Here is a 13,307-nt window from a genome sequence, read left to right as displayed (position 1 = left end):
CACTGATGACTGCTATTGGGAGACTCTAAAAGCCACCTCACAAGAAAGTAGACTATTAAATTAAATTAAATTAAACTGATACTGTTATCAGCAAGAGTTCTTCACATCTGCATCAAGAAATGTATGTCTGGGGCAGACACTCTCTTGTTAGAGTTGTTTAGGTCTGCCAGTTAATGTTGGCAAATGGAGACAAGAATGTTCTGGAAGTTTTACTGCTAAAGTTCAATCAGGGATCATGTTCGCTTATCACAGAAAATGTGCAATTGCCGCTGGCACGTACCATCACTCTGGCAGAAACTTTTGTCTATAACCTGGCTCTCCAGTTATCATTGATGGTAGCCTAAAAGACACACAATCACTGGTTGAGGTGATAATTGCTTAGATATGCAATTCACTTTTTAAAAATCATTGTGACTTGAGTATAGCTTGATATCTTATCATTGTGTATATTAACAGTCAGTTCTTCCTCTGGGCACCTGCCCTTATATAGCCAGGAGACACTACCTATGCATAAAAGGAAGGTATTCAGAATCCGAAGGTTGGCACACACACAAACAAATAGGGATGGAGAAGCCTAGAAAGGTGGGTGAGGGAGAAGCCACAAACAGCTCTGTGAGGCAGATGGAACATGGTCACTGGGCATGGCATGGTAACTTAGTGTTGGGAGGGAGAAGGAGAATGAAATAGATGTAATAAAAGTGACCTCAGGCGCAGAGATATTATTGTTCTGTAACCAAAACAAGGCTACTGAGAAACAAGGGGTAGGTATCAGCAGGCTCGGGGGGGGGGGGGAACAAGCATTGCAGAAGTAAGAGTTATTTTTGTTTATAAAAATCATATGGGGGCACTCCAAAATACCTCAGTGCTGACTGAGTATGTTCAGTGGTGAAAGAACACACAGTTACAGATGAAAATAATTCGTTCTACGAGTGTCTTCGTAGAGCGAATTTTTCGTCTAGCGAAGCGGCAATGCAGCGCGGAGGTTTTCGCGCCGAAATTTTTTTCCCCCGTCTTGCGAGGCAGCCCCATTGACTTTTTCATCTTGCGGGGCAGCCTTCCGCTAGCGAATGCCGTTCGTCTAGCGAGGCATTCGTCTAGCGGGGCACCACTGTAATAGGAATAATTTATTATTGGCCAAGTACATTTTCCAACATACTTGGAATTTGTTTCGGCTACATTGCAATGTAAACATACAGACACTGTTCCTCTCACAATACAAAGAAGCAAAGAAACCCCACCCATAATTTACCTCCCCTTCAGCTATACAACTACAAATTTAGCAATTTAATGGCACAAGGGGGAAAAAACTATTCTTGTGCCTGGCCGATTTTGTATATGAAGTCCTGTAGCGACGTCCAGATGGAAGTAAATCAAGCAGATAATGACCGGGATGTAAAGGATCTGCTACAATTCTCTCTGCTCTCTTCCTAACTTGGGTAGCATAAATTGTCTCTACTGAAGGCAAGCTAACACCAATTACCCTTTCTGCAATTCTTACAGCTCGTTGGAGCCTTTTCTTGTCTCTATGTAGTGTCTGTTGGGACCACTCTGCAGCCCTGCTTTTTATATACAGTACTAATGTTATGTATTATTGTATGTAGATACATTTTATTTAAATCACTGTAATTATTCCTTATTCCTTATTTTTATTTTATTTTTACAAATCATAGAATTGTAGGGTTGGAAGGGACCACAAGGGCTATCCACTCCAACTCCCTGCAATGTAAGAATATTTTGCCAAACGTGGGTCTCAAGCCTACAACCCAGAGTTTAAGAGTTTCATGCTCTACCAGCTGAGCTACTCACTCTCTCTATTCCTCTGAGGAACTCAAGGTAGCATACTGTACATGGTTCTCCCCCTTCCCATTTTATCCTCACAACAACCTGGTGAGGTAGGTTAGGCTGAGAGACTGTGATTGGTCCAGGGTCACCCAGTGAGTGTCATGAGCAAGGTGGAATTTGAGTCCTTACTCTTCTAAGTCCTAGTCTGATGCTCTAGCTATTACACCCATCATTCACTAGGGGGCCTTGGAAATCACTTTTCCTCTTTGTTTTGTTACATTTTCTTCCGTCCATTCTACAGGAACTATTCTTTTAGTCAGGTTAACTCTAGCATGATGCGTTATGGAGGGCAGAGGCCCCCTCCCACCCCCTACCCCACTCAAAAGAGTGGAAGGGAGTTGAGTGAAAGAAACACATTTGTATTTCTTTGGTGTCTCCAGAAGGGAGGTTATTGTGCAACTGGTGCTTCTTGTGCATGGAAGTTTTTTGCTTTTTTGTATGATGTTGTCAGCGTCATTATCATCAAAATGCTAGCCCATGGTTTTTCTTTATTTAATTTGGATTTACCCATTATGTGGAAAACCCAAGAATAAGTAAGAATAACCTGTTATGCATCTTCAGTCACTGTTGATGTGGACCCTCACTAAACTATGACGAGGATTCTGGTGGGATGTTTATCCTTTGTGTGGTGATGTTTGCGTGGTTACCGGCAGTTGCCATACCACTACTATTTGCTCCTCATGTGAGCACAATCTAGCTATTTGGCTTCCAGTATGCCTCTTTCCACCCATCACCACCTGCGGAAGGCTGTTCTCTCAAGATTTCTGTAATCTGTGTGACTGATTAATATCTAAATGAGAGATACTGGGACTCAGCTGTGTTTGGAAGTCATTCTTATATCCTCTTTATGTAGAAGCCATTATGTTTGCTGCCCACCTCACGTTCAGTGGTAGAGAAATCATGACACTTTATACATGTTTGGAAGTGCAAAACTCAGATTAAAGAAGATAAGAGAGGATATTTTAAAACATTCAGCCACACCAACCTGAACGTTACTAACCACTTCTGTATTTACCAGCCCCAGCCAGGATAATTTTGAAATTGTTCTGTTCGTGTCAAACTAACCATAGATATACGTGACTGTGATGGTGCCCAGAGTGGCTTGTGTTGACGTGGCTACAGAGGCATCCTGTTTGAGGCTGGAACGGCAGGTCCATCCTGCTATTTGACTTGTCCAGTTTTAATAACGGCTTACTACAAAGTACCACATACATGGGTTTGTGGTGCAGTGGCTGGCATCACGGTGATTCAGAAGAAGAGCCTTCTGCATCAGCCTCCTGTTCTCAAAGGGGCCACCCAGATGCCTGTTGGAAACCAGCAAGACCCAAGTCCAAAAACACTTCCCCTCCTGCAGTTTACAGCAACTGGTATTCAGAAGCATAGTGCCTCCAAGTGAGGAGGGAGAGCATAACCTCCATCATAGCTAGTAGCCATTGATAGCCTTGTCCTCCATTAATTTGTCTAATCCCCTTTTAAAGCCATCCATGTCGGTCGCCATCATTAGCTCCTTTGGTAGCAAGTTCTGCATTTGACTATGCACTGCATGAAGAAGTGCTTTATTTTCTCTGTCCTGAATTTTTCAACATTCATCTTCGTTGGATGTCCATGTGCTCTAGAGGGAGAAAAACCTATCTCTCAGCACTTTCCTCATGCCATGCATAATTTCATGAACTTCTTTCATGTCACTGCTTACTTACCTTTTCTCTAAAATAAAAGCCCCAGATGATGCAATCTTTCTTCATAAGGGAATTGCTCCATAATCTTGATCCTCTTGCTCTTTTCTGATTCTAGAGAACTTAAGTACATGGGATATAGATAAACTATTCCTAATTCTGTATGTGCCGTATTGTCAAAAATAAGTGCCTCTAAATTACCATACTTTTCTATGTGTAAGACTAGGTTTTTTTAACTTAAAAATAATGTTAAAAAGGGGGGGGTAGTCTTATACACAGGGGCAATCCCCCCTCCATTTTCTTAATTTTGAGTCCCCCAAAATAGGAGGCATCTTATACACGGGAACATGTTATACACGGAAAAATATGGTAGGTTCCATGATTTTGATTTGGGATCAGCTCAGTCCAAGAACTCTTCTCAGGTCGTATTTCATTTTGCATACATACACTGTAAAGCTGAAGCAAGATGTTGGATGGATCATGACATTCAGTCCAGCACTGAAATAGGAGGTTCAGAGTCAGTCATGGTTCAGATGCCGGCAGTGGTGTAGTGGGGGCCACAGGGACAGTTGCCTTGGGCACAAAATTGTTAGGGGCACAAAATTTCAACACCAGGTGCTGGCTCAATACAGCTGTGCACTTCTGTCAGTGGGCTCCATTGAAAACGGCTTCTCCATGTTAACCAAGAAATCACCTCTCTAGATAACAGAATGACTTTTCTTATCTCTGCGGCTGCAATCTCCTGGGTGATGCAGACGTCATTAGGGAGTTGAATGTACATGCATCCTCTGTCTGTTTCCCTCTCTCCACATGGCCCTGGACCTGGGTGCTGGCAACCCACACTATGCCACTGGGTGCGGGAATTCTTACGTATGAATGATTTCAAAAGATGGTTTTCAATGTGCAAGCCAGTCTCACATGTGGAACTCTTTAATAAGGATGACAAGAAAGCTGATGAGTCATTTGCACATAAATTCCAGTACAGTAGGGTTATATGCAGTGCATTTTGGTGCTGAGCATTCAAATATGTAGATCCCAATTCAGTGATTGCCATTAATTTCACTGAGGTTTTAGCAAGTAGTTTGGCTCTCAATTTCCTCTTTGCTGAACCACAATATATGAAGCAAAAACCTTTTAAAATATGACAGAAGGATCGGTTCTGAGCCTTTCAGGTCCAGGTGAAGATATAAGTAATGAAAAACATTACTCATCTTACATGCTGTTACTACTATTCTGCCTAAAACCACATTATCAGCTGCCAATGTAATCATGGATTATAAGGATTTGGATTATAAATTATGTGCCTGTAAAGTTAAAGCAAAACTATGAATTGCAAAAATAAACACATCTCTACCTTTCAGTTGTATTATTACCAAACTTCTCTCTTGTCTTTAAGAAACTGCCAAGAGCTTTTCCATTTCTGGGAAATGGTACCACAAGCCTGTGGCCAAATCTTTTGTCTTTCTATTTCCAAAATGTTCTGTTTTCCTTCATATGTTTTTCTATCAAAAAAACAACAACCCCGGTTCTGCCCTACTTTTGCTTAGGGCAATAGTACGTTTACTTCTTGATCTCTGCCTCTAATATCTTGAAATGTGATTAGCATTCACCAGTTCTTGTATTTTATTTCCCAACCACATCCACATCAAGAATGGTTCATCCCTTTTTTGTAAATTTGAGCTGCATGAAGCCAAGAAGGGGGGGGGGGTGATATTTTATTTTCCACAAACAGTTGAAGTTGCCTGTTAACTTTTTTACATAAAAAAATCCAGTTGATGTAATTGACTGAAACATTAAAGAATTGTGAATAACACAAATGTGTGTGTGTATGCAGATATATAAATGATGTGTCCGAATGTGGAAATTCACATGGTAAGTGGGGCTTTGTGAACAGTTTAGCAACCCAAACATAAGAATGTGCAATAAATCATGTTTCAAATCTTTTGTGTTTTTAAATAAATTTGGACAAGTCATAAAGTATAAACTGTGTTTTGCCAAAGCGTAAATGCTCCTAATGCTCAAAAACCACTTCCAGTCATAGGAAGAGGTCAGTTGTTCCGGGCGTGGGCGAGAGGAATGGAGAGAGTCAGAAAGACTGGGAGAACACAGCTGACATGGAAATATGCTTTGAGTGCCCCGCGCCTGTCCCAGGCATGCCCTCAAGATGCCTCTGGGTTGTCTGCAGGGACACAGACAGAGTGGGCCAGAGAGTGAGAACCATACTCTCAGGGCACAAAAAGGAAGAGAGGCACAAGATGCTCAGTTCACTTGAGCTGGCCACCATTCTTTGCTCTCTGCCATCTGTTTAGCAAGCCATTTGGATATTTAATAAGAATTGCAGCCAATCCCTATCCCAGCACTGCATCAGCTCTCATTCTTTCTCTCCACAACAGGCACAAGTGACAAAATTAAACAGCAAGTGAGCAGATCCCATGCCTTTTAGTGTGTGGCTAAGATGTTTTGGTCAATATCATTTCAGAATATGCATACTAGCAAAAGTGTGCCTTGTTTTCAGTAATCTATCATTGTTATTTATTAAATTTCTATATGTCCCTTCATCCGAGGATCACAGGGTGATTTACAATAATCTAGACATACTCAGTTTGACATTCCATTCTGGTCAGAATAATGGTGATCTGGGGTACTTGTTGTAGCTCTAATCCTTTGTTGTGGGCAGACCATGAGCCGCTTGGCTCGGGGGCAGTGCCCTGTTGCCCTGACTGGTGGCCTTATTGAAGATCTGGACAACTTCTGGAATGAGTAAATGGCTGCTTACCCAGTCATAGGGTGGGCGGCTGTTGCAGCCCATCGTGCCAAACTCCTTTCCCTTGGTTGGGGGCAACGCCAGGGCTAGGTGATCAGCCATTGGGGAATTCCCAGGTTATGCTGGAGATTGGTGGACTTTCCTGCCATCTGTTTATTTGAATCATAGCAAATCTGTCTGGGCCAGGTGGGCAGGGCCTGGGACGTGATAAAGACTGGCTGCACTGACCCCCAGGGTCTACAGTCGACTGAAGAACAATGATCTGTTTCACATTATTCCTCCTAGAGACCCGCTGAATCAGATCCTTGGTTTTCTTGTGAGCTGCAGGTGATATGGCAGTATAGCCTATGATACAAGTAGCGGTCTCTTAAGTGCTTGGCCAGCTAAACACATGCCATGTGCTCATACCCCTGCATTTGGGGTTGCCAATGGGCAGCAGCTGAAAGACAGCACCTGCTTTGCGTGATAGGCCCAGGTTCAGTCTTCGGCATCCTCAGATGGGGCTCAGAATCTCGTTTTCCTGAAACCCAGGAGACTCACTGCCAGCCAATATAGACAGTAGTGAGCTAAATGGACCAATGGTTTGACTCTGTCTAAGGCAGTTTGGTACTGCTGCTCATCCTTGCTGTTGCTGCCTGTTTACCTGCCCTATGCAAGAAAGTGAGAAGAGCAAGGAGAAGTGGGAGCAATAACCTCCGCATACCCTGTTCTCTCTTGCTGGAAAGTGATGTGCGTCCAGTGAAAAAGATAAAGCAAATGGGCAGTGGCAACAGCAGCAAGAAGGAATTGGTGCGCCCAAACATCTTGGCCAAGCCCATCTAGGCCCAAACCAGCGCTGGAGGGGTGGGGGACGGGGGGCCGAGAGTAATGTGAGTGAATACAGTTATGCACACTTGGGCTTTGTTTTAGTAGAAATTGGAGTCTTTAAGTAGGTGGGTTTGGAGAAGAGTTGTGAAGGAAGAGGCAGAGATGGCACCATGAGGAGTTTCAGGCATTGGGGCAGCAAAAGAGAATGAGTGGGCTAAGTTAAGACAGTAGGAGACCTTCACATTGCTAGGAATGTACAATGGAGGCATAGAATTACTGGATTGTGTTCAACTAAGTCATATGTGGATGAAACCCATTAAAAGCAGCTGACTAAAGTCGATTTATTTCAGTGACTGTATTCTGAGAGCTTAGTTGGATGCAACCTGTAATAATTAGTAATGGGCTTACATACCTAATTGTGGCAGAGTAAAAAGTGGATATAAAGAGAAAGCTGCATGTCGACTTTAATTTACTGTATTTTCTCAGTCACGTGTCCTAAGCTCAGTTTCCTCACTCAGGTCTCCTAAGCAAACAAATTTTAAGTGTCCTTTCCTTGTGTACGATGTCACTGGAAGCACAGTGGATTTTAAAGAGAGATGACAAAGTCTGCAATAGCATCTGCTTAACATTTATTAATCCATGTGCACTGGGGTAGGAACCTGTGACGAAGACAGAAAGGCAGTACAACAAGAACTTGGAGGTACCAAGTTATTTTCCTTCTTCATACTTTCAGCTTAATCCAACAAATTAATTTTATGGGGGAATGTTGTGCCACCGACACTCTTATTTTCCATGTTTCTGCAGAAAGCAATTATTGTCATTTTCGGTGGAAAAATGATTTTAGTCACCCCAACCTTTCAAGATTGGAACCTTTCACCCTATTCCTTCCCTTGTGCCCTGAAACCTTAAAAAAAACAAAAACCCACCACCCTAGATAGCTTTAGCTGTACGTGATCTTCAAAGTTCTGTCAGCTGTAATTGCAAAGGTTTCTGCCATGGCATTTACTATCATTTAAGATTTGCAATGCTCCCATGTGTTCAACACATGGCTACCAGATAGTTCTAATGTGGGGAACCACATAGTCACGGGGGGGGGGTAGGAGTTGCTGTCATAAATAAAGCAAGCACAAACTGTTACTACAGGCGCCCTTCTCATGGTGAATTAGGAAGAAGGCACAGGAGGAATTCAAGCTGATCCTTCAACTTGTGTCAGAATGCTCCAGTACAAAAGAATAAGTATGCCAGGTATGTTGCTGGAGAACTGAGTGCTTGAGAAAATATTAAGAAGTGCTGCATTTCCAGCTGGAAAAAAAATGGAAATAGTGCTTACCTAGCACATGGGTGCCATCTCTCTACCTACAGTAAGGGGGGGGGTAGTATTTGATCCCCTGCTAAATTTGCCCGTTTGCCCTCTAATGAAATGACCAGCCCATAATTTTAATGGTAGGTTTATTGTAGCTGTGAGACACATAATAACAACAGGAACCCCCCCCCCCCCCGCAACCCAGAAGACAAAAGTCAGAGATTGATGTGCATTATAATAAGTGAAATAAGTATTTGATCCCCTATCAGCCAGCCAGATGTCAGGCTACCTGTATGTAACAAGCTGAGATTAGAAGCACCTGCTGTAAGGGAGAGGTTTTACCTGTAATCCCAGCTCATTAAGGTACCTGTACAAAAGACACCTGTTGACAGAAGCAATCAGTCCAGCTGATTCCAAAGTAGCCACCATGACCAAGACCAAAGAGCTGTCCAAGGATATCAGGGACAAGATTGTAGACCTGCACAAGGCTGGACTGGGCGACAAGACTATTGCCAAGCAGCTTGGTGAGAAGGTGACAACAGTTGGTGCAATAATTCGCAAATGGAAGAAACACAAAATAACTGTCAACCTCCCTCGGTCTGGGCTCCATGCAAGATCTCATCTTGTGGAGTTGCAATGATCATGAGAACGGTGATGAAACAGCCCAGAACTACATGGGAGGAACTTGTCAATGATCTTAGGGCAGTTGGGACCATAGTCACCATGAAAACAGTTGGTAACACATTACGCTGTGAAGGACTGAGATCTCGCAGAGCCCACAAGGTCCCCTTGCTCAAGACAGCACATGTACAGGCCTGTCTACAGTTTGCCAATGCACATCTGAATGACCCAGAGGAGAACTGGGTGAAAGTGCTGTGGTCAGATGAGACCAAAATCGAGCTCTTTGGCATCAACTCAACTTGTCGTGTTTGGAGGAGGAATGCTGCCTATGACCCCAAGAACACCATCCCCACTGTCAAACATGGAGGGGGACATATGCTTTGGGGGTGTTTTTCTGCTAAGGGGACAGGACACCTTCACCGCATTGAAGGGACGATGGACGGGACCATGTATCGTCAAATCTTGGATTAGCACTTCCTTCCCTCAGCCAGGGCATTGAAAATGGGTCGAGGATGGGTATTCCAGCATGACAATGACCCAAAACACACGGCCAAGGCAACAAAGGAGTGGCTCAAGAAGAAGCACATTAAAGTCCTGGAGTTGCCTAGACAGTCTCCCCTCGAAAATCTGTGGAGGGGGCTGAAGGTTCAAGTAGCTACACATCAGCCTCGAAATCTTACTGACTTGGAGAGGATCTGCAAAGAGGAGTGGGACAAAATACCTCCTGAGATGTGTGCAAACCTGGTGGCCACCTACAAGAAACGTCTGACCTCTGCAATTGCCAACAAGGGTTTTGCCACCAAGTACTAAGTCATCTTTTGCAAAGGGATCAAATACTTATTTCACTCATTATAATGCACATCAATCTCTGACTTTTGTCTTCTGGGTTTCTGGGGTTTCCCCCGTTGTTATTCTGTCTCTCACAGCTACAATAAACCTACCATTAAAATTATGGACTGGTCGTTTCTTTGTCAGAGGGCAAACGGGCAAATATAGCAGGGGATCAAATACTTTCCCCCCTCACTGTAGACTTCCTTTATTCCATATCAGCTTCCTATGCACAACTATTTGGGGGGAAAGCTTAAACAATTGTCATGTGCTATCCCCGGTGTGTGCATGTTTGTGTCAAAACACCCATTACTGATGGGGTTTGAACTCTCTTGGCCACATAACCTTTTTTTTTAAAATTTATAAAATTAATAATAAATAATAGTAATAGTAATAGTAATAATCCCCTTCATGGATCACTGCCTTGTCGTGGCGAAGGGGCTTGAATTACTCAGGGAAGCTATGAGCTATGCCGTGCAGGGCCACCCAAGATGGACAGGTCATAGTGGAGAGTTTGGACCAAACGTGATCCACCTGGAGGAGGAACTGGCAACCCACTCCAGTATCCCTGCCAAGAAAACTCCATGGACAAAGACAACAGGCATATAAAAGATATGACGCTGGAAGATGAGCCCCTCAGGTCGGAAGGCGTCCAACATGCTACTGGGGAAGAGCGGAGGACAAGTACAAGTAGATCCAAAGCTGATGAAGCGGCTGGGCCAAAGCCGAAAGGACACTCAGTTGCGGATATGCCTGGAAGCGAAAGGAAAGTCCAATGCTGCAAAGAAAAGTATTGCATAGGAACCTGGAATGTAAGAACCATGAACCTTGGTAAGCTGGATGTGGTCAAAAATGAGATGGCAAGAATAAACATTGACATCCTAGGCATCAGTGAACTAAAATGGACGGGAATGGGCGAATTCAGTTCAGATGACTATCATATCTACTACTGCGGGCAGGAATCCCGTAAAAGAAATGGAGTGGCCCTCATAGTCAACAAAAGAGTGGCGAAAGCTGTACTGGGATGCAATTTCAAAAATGATAGATTGATCTCGATACGAATCCAAGGCAGTCCTTTTAACATCACAGTAATCCAAGTTTATGCACGAACTTCCAGTGCTGAAGAAACTGAAATTGACCAATTCTATGAAGACTTACAACACCTTATAGAAATGACACCAAAGAAGGATGTTCTTCTCATTATAGGGGATTGGAATGCTAAAGTAGGGAGTCAAGAGATAAAAGGAACAACTGGCAAGTTTGGCCTTGGAGTTCAAAATGAAGCAGGGCAAAGGCTAATAGAGTTCTGTCAGGAGAATAAGCTGGTCATCACAAACACTCTTTTCCAACAACACAAGAGACGACTCTACACATGGACATCACCAGATGGGCGACATTGAAATCAGATTGATTATATTCTCTGCAGCCAAAGATGGAGAAGCTCTATACACTCAGCAAAAACAAGACCTGGAGCTGACTGTGGCTCTGATCATCAGCTTCTTATAGCAAAATTCCAGCTTAAACTGAAGAAAGTAGGAAAAACCACTGGGCCAGTAAGATACAATCTAAATCAAATTCCTTATGAATACACAGTTGAAGTGAAAAACAGGTTTAAGGACTTAGATTTGGTGGATAGAGTGCCTGAAGAACTGTGGATGGAGGCTCGTAACATTATACAGGAGGCAGCAACGAAAACCATCCCAATGAAAAAGAAATGCAAGAAAGCAAAGTGGCTGTCCAATGAGGCCTTAAAATAGCGGGGGAGAGAAGGCAAGCAAAATGCGAGGGAGATAGTGAAAGATACAGGAAATTGAATGCAGATTTCCAAAGAATAGCAAGGAGAGACAAGAGGGCCTTTCTAAACGAGCAATGCAAAGAAATAGAGGAAAATAACAGAATGGGGAAAAACAGAGATCTGTTCAAGAAAATTGGAGATATGAAAGGAAGATTTCGTACAAAGATTACCACAATTAAGGACAAAAGTGGAAAGGACCTAACAGAAGCAGAAGACATCAAGAAGAGGTGGCAAGAATACACAGAGGAACTATACCAGAAAGATATAGAGGTATCATACACCCCAGGTAGTGTGGTTGCTGACCTTGAGCCAGACATCCTGGAGAGTGAAGTCAAATGGGCCTTAGAAAGCCTTGCTAACAACAAGGCCAGTGGAAGTGATGATATTCCAGCTGAACTATTTAAAATCCTAAAAGATGATGCTGTTAAGGTGCTACACTCAATATGCCAACAAGTTTGGAAAACTCAGCAGTGGCCAGAGGATTGGAGAAGATCAGTTTACATCCCAATCCCAAAGAAGGGCAGTGCCAAAGAATGCTCTAACTACTGCACAATTGCACTCATTTCACACGCTAGCAAGGTTATGCTTAAAATTCTACAAGGCAGGCTTAAGCAGTACATGGACCGAGAACTCCCAGAAGTGCAAGCTGGATTTCGAAGGGGCAGAGGAACCAGAGACCAAATTGCAAACATGCGCTGGATTATGGAGAAAGCTAGAGAGTTCCAGAAAAACATCTACTTCTGCTTCATTGACTACGCAAAAGCATTTGACTGTGTCGACCACAGCAAACTATGGAAAGTTCTTAAAGAAATGGGAGTGCCGGATCACCTCATCTGTCTCCTGAGAAATCTCTATTTGGGACAAGAAGCTACAGTTAGAACTGGATATGGAATAACTGATTGGTTCAAAATTGGGAAAGGAGTACGACAAGGCTGTATATTGTCTCCCTGCTTATTTAACTTATATGCAGAATTCATCATGAGAAAGACTGGGCTGGATGAATCCCAAACCAGAATTAAGATTGCCGGAAAAAATATCAACAACCTCAGATATGCTGATGATACAACCTTGATGGCAGAAAGTGAGGAGGAATTGAAGAACCTTTTAATGAGGGTGAAAGAGGAAAGCGCAAAATATGGTCTGAAGCTCAACATCAAAAAAACTAAGATCATGGCCACTGGTCCCATCACCTCCTGGCAAATAGAAGGGGAAGAAATGGAGGCAGTGAGAGATTTCACTTTCTTGGGTTCCATGATCACTGCAGATGGTGACAGCAGTCACGAAATTAGAAGACGCCTGCTTCTTGGGAGAAAAGCAATGACAAACCTAGACAGCATCTTAAAAAGCAAAGACATCACCTTGCCAACAAAGGTCCGTATAGTTAAAGCTATGGTTTTCCCAGTAGTAATGTACGGAAGTGAGAGCTGGACCATCAAGAAGGCTGATCGCCGAAGAATTGATGCTTTTGAATTATGGTGCTGGAGGAGACTCTTGAGAGTCCCATGGACTGCAAGAAGATCAAACCTATCCATTCTCAAGGAAATCGGCCCTGAGTGCTCACTAGAAGGACAGATCCTGAAGTTGAGGCTCCAGTACTTTGGCCACCTCATGAGAAGAGAAGACTCCCTGGAAAAGACCCTGATGTTGGGAAAGATGGAGGGCACAAGGAGAAGG

The sequence above is a fragment of the Lacerta agilis genome, chromosome 1, assembly GCF_009819535.1.
Source record: "Lacerta agilis isolate rLacAgi1 chromosome 1, rLacAgi1.pri, whole genome shotgun sequence".
In the NCBI taxonomy this organism is placed as follows: Eukaryota; Metazoa; Chordata; class Lepidosauria; order Squamata; family Lacertidae; genus Lacerta; species Lacerta agilis.
This window is presented reverse-complemented; position numbering follows the sequence as displayed.